At 39.8% G+C, this 6866-nt stretch overlaps 1 protein-coding gene and 1 long non-coding RNA gene across 2 annotated transcripts in view; one reads left to right on the top strand and one right to left on the bottom strand.

The window, feature by feature from the left end:
* Window positions 1–5776, bottom strand: part of ovol1a (ovo-like zinc finger 1a) — a 22273-nt gene extending 16497 nt beyond the window's left edge. Inside the window, exon 1 of the mRNA XM_032499444.1 lies at window positions 5751–5776. The gene's annotated coding sequence lies outside the window, so the exon portion shown is untranslated. The remainder of the gene's footprint in view (window positions 1–5750) is intronic.
* Window positions 4721–6866, top strand: part of LOC116669532 (uncharacterized) — a 6278-nt gene continuing 4132 nt past the window's right edge. The window contains exons 1-2 of the long non-coding RNA XR_004326786.1: window positions 4721–4812; window positions 6804–6817. This is a non-coding gene — a long non-coding RNA (uncharacterized LOC116669532). The remainder of the gene's footprint in view (window positions 4813–6803; window positions 6818–6866) is intronic.

The following is a 6866-nucleotide window of genomic DNA, read 5'->3' as shown; positions in this document are numbered from 1 at the left end:
ACCAACACTTTAATTTCCTGCATTCTGGTGAATTTATGAAGAATTTTGATTTTATTAATTCAGAATTTCTGGTGCGAATGTCTTTATTTATGTGCAGGAACTTATTATTGGCCCGTATTGTTCAAAACATTCAAAACATCCCACGTGTTTTGGGATGGGTTTTTAAAAAATATATATATTTTTAGGAATCATGTACGTCTCAACAACAAATCTATAAGCCAGAAGCTCCAAAAGTTTAAAATCTACATACATGACAATAAAGTTACATCTTTATTTTTCACACTTCCTGTTGAGTTCTTTAACGTAACACCCCGATGTAGCACAAAGAGACACAGGTCTTGTTTTTTTCCATACATGTTTTGAGCCCCCTGAACAGTTATTTTTTACACACAAACGTAGGCCCACAGACTCTGGTACAAAAAGACAATTAAGTACATCACGTGACAACAGGAAACCTGGAGTATGCTATCGCTAAAACCTCCATCACTTAGTGGCCTGTTATACTGGTCTTTGCAAGTCTCCGTCCAGAGGGCAGGGGCTCCAATTCTCCGGAGGAAGAAGAGGACAACTGTAAATTATCTCCAACCTTAGAAATTGCTTTCTCACGGAAAACACAAGCCAGACGAGGCAGTTTAACACCAATGATCTTAACCCTCATGTTGTCCTTGGGTCAGATTGACCCCATTTTAAGTTACTTTTTTTTTTTGTCACAAAAAATGGGCCATTGAATAAGTTCAAAACTAAGTTCTAAAAATGTCAATATTAAAAATATCAAAAAAAAATTAGGAAAAAACATCGAGAAAAGCACCCACAACATTGAAAAAGTGACAAAAAAAGTTGGAAAAAAAGCGACCAGAATGGGTTTTTTTTTTCACGGCTGACGGGAAGACAACACAAGGGTTAAACTGCAAATCTCCCTCTTTAGAGCGTATTGTACACCTTTGTATACCTGTTGTGTCGTTATGAGCAAGGCAGCATTAGAAAGCTCCTAGTGGCTTGTAATGACGGCATGAGGCTGCTGCTGAGAGCTCTAAGAAGCTCCGGTGTGAGCCGTATGTTAGTCAGCGTTGGGGTACCTGCTCGGCTGGTTTACATAACCTGATGTGTAGATTTATGTGGAGGGTATCGGAGTCAGAAAATGACATAATCACTGTTTTGGCTAACCCTGTATGCAGTTCTGTCAGATTCTCTTTAAGACTGTGGAACCGTTGGCTAACATGTCTGTATATTAGACTCTGAACATTGTGGAAGGCTCTGTATTTTGTAGTTCTGTGCTTGTGTATGTTTTTATTGTGAAATGGATCCCCCAGGGGGATGAATTTAAGTTAAAGTACTAAAACCCCAATCAGAGGATTTTGAGTGATTCTTGTCCGGTTGGGAAAGTGTTTAGATTTGTTGTTGTGTTTTTTATTTAATTTTTTTATTTAAAAGGGACACCGCACATTAATCTACACGAGCACAGCGTCCAACAACAACACATTTAACCATACAGGCTAATTTTCATCTGCAGTCCGTAGCAGGTTGATGGTTTAAAACAATAGATACACTACAACAACACAACACATACACATAAAACAAGTAAGACACAGACGTAGACAAGTAAAATGACAAAACCACTATTCCAGATCATGACAACGGACAAGTTGATGGCATGAGAAAAAAGTATCATACATTGACACAGGTAAACGTGCACATAGACACACTTTAGAAGGCATCAACACCTAAGCACACACAGAGACACTAGTGGATAAGTTGGTGAATAACAGCAGTTCAGGATGACTCAATGAAGACAAAATTTACTTGTTAACTCGAGGCGAAACAATGGATTCGGTGCCATTTTCAGCGTATCATCCTGTGCAGGTGGATTCACTACAAATGACCCAAATCAAATGTCATTGCAGGTTGTGTTTTTTTTAAACTGTGCTCAGAGAGGACGCTCCATCCCAACAGCATGTCTGCAAACCAACAGGTTTGTGATGTGGTTTTCTCCGTTTTTTTCCTGCTGTAAATGGTCACTCATGGCTCATTATCTCTGAGTCTTCTTTGTTTTGTTTTTAGCCGTGGCACTGAAGCTCGTCTGCTCAGGGGTGTGAGCTGCATATGAAATATTTAAATGTGCATAATAAATGGGTTTCTGTGTAGGCCATTCACATCACGTTATACTGTATTTACCTGATGTTGTCAGCCTTGGAAACAATAACTTTACTTCACAGTGACCACAGTACTTTTTCCAGTCATCGTTGACATTGTATATATATATAGTATATATATATATATATATATATACAGTGGGTACGGAAAGTATTCAGACCCCTTTAAATTTTTCACTCTGTTTTCATTGCAGCCTTTTCCAAAAATCAAAAAGTTCATTTTATTTCTCAGTAATGTACACTCAGCAACCCATCTTGACAGAAAAAACAATTTAGAAATTTTTGCATTTTATTAAAAAACAAAAACTGAAATATCACATGGTCTAGTTCAGACCCTTTGTTCAGTATTTAGTAGAAGCACCCTTTTGATCTACACGCCATGATCGTTTTGGGAAATGCAACAAGTTTTTCACATCTGGATTTGGGTATCCTCTGCCATTCCTCCTTGCAGATCCTCCTCCAGTTCTGTCAGTTTGGTGGTAAACGTTGGTGGACAGTCATTTTCAGGTCTCTCCAGAGATGCTCATTGGGTTTAAGTCAGGGCTCTGGCTGGGCCATTCAAGAACAGCCACGGAGTTGTTGTGAACCACTCCTTCGTTATTTTAGCGGTGTGCTTAGGGTCATTGTCTTGTTGGAAGGTAAACCTTCGGCCCAGTCTGAGGTCCAGACACTCTGGAAAGGTTTTCGTCCAGGAATCCCTGTACTTGGCCGCATTCATCTTTCCCTCGATTGCACCCAGTCGTCCTGTCCCTGGCTGAAAACACCCCCACAGCATGATGCTGCCACCACCATGCTTCACTGTTGAGACTGTATTGGACAGGTATGAGCATGCCTGGTTTTCTCCACACATACCGCTTAGAATTAAGGCCAAAAAGTTCTATCTTGGTCTCATCAGACCAGAGGATTTTATTTATCACCATCTTGGAGTCCTTCAGGTGTTTTTTTAGCAAACTCCATGCGGGCTTTCATGTGTCTTGCCACTGAGAGAGGCTTCCGTCGGCCACTCTGCCATAAAGCCCCGACTGGTGGATTGCTGCAGTGATGGTTGACTTACTACAACTTTCTCCCATCCCCGACTGCATCTCTGGAGCTCAGCCACAGTGACCATTGGGTTCCTCTTTGCCTCTCTCACCAAGGCTCTTCTCCCCCGATAGCTCATTTTGGCCGGACGGCCAGCTCTAGGAAGGTTTCTGGTCGTCCCAAACGTCTTCCATTTGAATTATGGAGGCCACTGTGCTCTTAGGAACCTTAAGTGCAGCAGAAATTTTTTGTAACCTTGACCAGTCTTGCTTGCCACAATTCTGTCTCTGAGCTCTTCAGGCAGTTCCTTTGACCTCATGATTGTCATTTGCTCTGACATGCACTGTGAGCTGTAAGGTCTATATAGACAGTGTGTGGCTTTCCTAATCAAGTCCAATCAGTATAATCAACACACAGCTGGACTCCAATGAAGGTGTAGAACCATCTCAGGATGATCAGAAGAAATAGACAGCACCTGAGTTACATATGAGGGTCACGGCAAAGGGTCTGAATACTTATGACCTGTGATATTTCAGTTTTTCTTTTTTAATAAATTTGCAAAAATTTCTAAATTTCTGTTTTTTTCTGTCAAGATGGGTTGCTGAGTGTACATTACTGAGAAATAAAATGAACTTTTTTGATTTTTGGAAAATGGCTGCAATGAAACAAAGAGTGAAAAATTTAAAGGGGTCTGAATACTTTCCGTACCCACTGTTTATATATATATATATATATATATATATATATATATATATATATATATATAAATACACTACCGGTCAAAAGTTTGGGGTCACTTACAATTTTCCATTCCACTCTATTATTGACAGAATACCAGCTGATCTGAGTGGGGGGGTGATCTTTAATGCAATATCTACATTGCCCATTATCAGCAACCATTCATCCAATGTTCCAAAGGCACATCCTGTTTACTAATCTGATATCATTTTAAAAAACTAAGTAAGAAAACATCGGAGAACCCTTTTGCAATTATGTAAGCACACAAAGTAATCTCAAAACTGCTGCCCTGGTTAAAAAAAAACAAGGCAACTGATTTCAGCTGCTATTCTGTCTATAATGGAGTGCAATGGAAATTTCGAAGTGACCCCAAACTTTGACCGGTAGTGTGTATCTATAATGTATAATATATATATATATATATATATATATATATATATATATACATAGCTTGTTCTTCGGGTTAAATCTTTTCATTCTTTTTAAAATTTTCACTCTTTATTTGGAGCATAACCCTTTGATAAAACCCCCCTTGTCTCAATGCTGCCTTTATATCATGTCATAAATATCGGCATGACGAGGGAGGTGTGTGTGTGTGTGTAAATGAGCCTCCAAGGTGGTACTTCTAACATATTGATACAGAACGCACCCGATAGGTTTTTATTCTATGCTTTTGTTTTATTTTAGGATCTCAGAAGCTACTCCCACCATCGAAAAGTACATTCAAGAGCACAAAGGGCATGTACAACAAGAGAAGAGTTCAAATTTGGAAACATAGTAAAATAGATCACTAAATGAAACTAGTGAGAGAACATTTAAAGGAAGACGATGGAACTTTTCCCGCTTCGCTCCCCATACAAGTTGTCCCATTGGAACTACAGCTCGCGCTAAATCTTACATAGTAGTGTTCCTTTGAGGACAAGAATAAAATATGTCAGATTTATGAGAAAGCTGCAGTAAACAATAACGGTTCTCAGCCCTGATGCAAATGAGGTAACAGTTTGAGCAGACCTCAGGTTTCGAGGGACTCTGTTCCACAGGTGAGGAGCATAATGAAATTTCCTGAATAAGGTGTCTATCTATCTATCTATCTATCTATCTATCTATCTATCTATCTATCTATCTAAATGCCTCTTCACTTTGTTTGGTCTTACAGGTCCTGGAACACATAACAAACCTGTCCCACAAATCTGATTCATAGAGAAAATAATCAGCAGATTAATCAATAGTTAAAATATTTCTTTATTTCCCCATTAGCTTCCACAAAGTCTAGTCTTCGTATGTGTAGGAGACTAACTTAAGTTTGTAGGAATGTAGTTTACCTTCCTCTTACTATCCGCTGGTTACTGTGGATTTACATGCCATAGTAGTACCACAGTGTATACATACTGTATGTGTCAGGGATGTTGCCGTTTAACAGCAGTATCATAGTACTTCATTTAGTATAATATTTCCTCAAAAAGACAAATGAAGGCCTGTTATGTGTGAATGAGTCATTCAGAGATCAGTGGTTGCCCCACCTTCCCCTCCCTGCTGTGTGTTTACAACCCCCTCCTGCTTCTCCACTGTTCTCTTGTCTTTGTAATTAACACACACACCCTCACCCACCCACACACACATATGCACACACACACACACACACACACACACACATATGCACACACACACCACACATATGCACACACACACACACACCACACATATGCACACACACACTACACAGAAAAAGACAGAATTACACATGTAAGAGATAGAACTGCACTTTCTTAAACTCTGTCCCTCTCTTTCTCGCTTTCTCTTTGTCTCTCTGTCTCTCACACACACACACACACACACACACACCTGCATCACACACACACACACGCACACACACACACACACAGGCAAAACATTACAACACACAGGAAAAAGACAAAATTACACATGTAAGAGATAGAACTACACATTCTTAAAATCTCTCTCTGTCCCTTTCTGTCTCTTTGTCTCACACACACACACACACACACACACACACACAGCACCCACACACGCACACACACACACACACACAGACAAACACACATATATATATGATTTTCATCTCCATCTTGTCTGGGATTCAACAAGGTGCTTCTTTATCCAAACCCTTCATCCACCTAACATTTAACCACACAACAATCTGTCCCTGGTTTCGGTTTCCACTGCTGAGAATAAGAAAGAACGAAGAAGAAAAAGCAATTTCCCCACCCTGGCTCTGTGCAGGCTAATTGTTTCCTGTCACTACAACTACCCGTAAAGTGTAAACCAAACGTAAAGCCTTGTTAATGAGGATGGGAATAATAATTAGTTGTGTGTTCTTATCATGTGTTGTGTTGTAACACATGTTGGCAGGCCTTCTGTGCTCAGTTTGCAACACATTTAGGGGGGAATTGCAGTAAGGGAGCAGTTTTTAAAGTTAGTCAGATCTGTGGCCAGGATCTCCGTGTAGGGCTGGGTACCAAACTTTGATTCTTTTTAGGCACCGACCGAATTGCCTCCCTAGTATCAAGTTTAGAAAAATGCTTCATTATTCAATACTAAATTCCATTACCTAAAGCCGTAAGCCAACAAGTGTGCAGCATGCCTCCAGCAAAATCTAATAATGTTTGTGATTGGCTGTCTAAGGTTACACATCGTAGAGGTATGCAGGGAAACTCTACATTACACACAAAGATGAGGCTCACGTTGTATTTTGAGAGGCTTGACCAGTGTGAATCACAAACATGTAAAAGTGGGGGGAAAATTGTGCAAAATAGATGTGTACCCAAATGTGTAATGTTGTCATTTGTTTTTGTTAAATTGGATTTCATATTGGTATCAAATTAAAGTATCATTCCCAGTATTGTCCCAGTGTGGACACCCAACTCCTGCAGCAAGTTTTTAACTACAACGTGTTCTTTGACATTGACACCCCCATACCCCCCCCCCACACACACACAC

This window comes from Etheostoma spectabile, chromosome 19, assembly GCF_008692095.1.
Source record: "Etheostoma spectabile isolate EspeVRDwgs_2016 chromosome 19, UIUC_Espe_1.0, whole genome shotgun sequence".
Lineage (NCBI taxonomy): Eukaryota > Metazoa > Chordata > Actinopteri > Perciformes > Percidae > Etheostoma > Etheostoma spectabile.
This window is presented reverse-complemented; position numbering and strand designations above follow the sequence as displayed.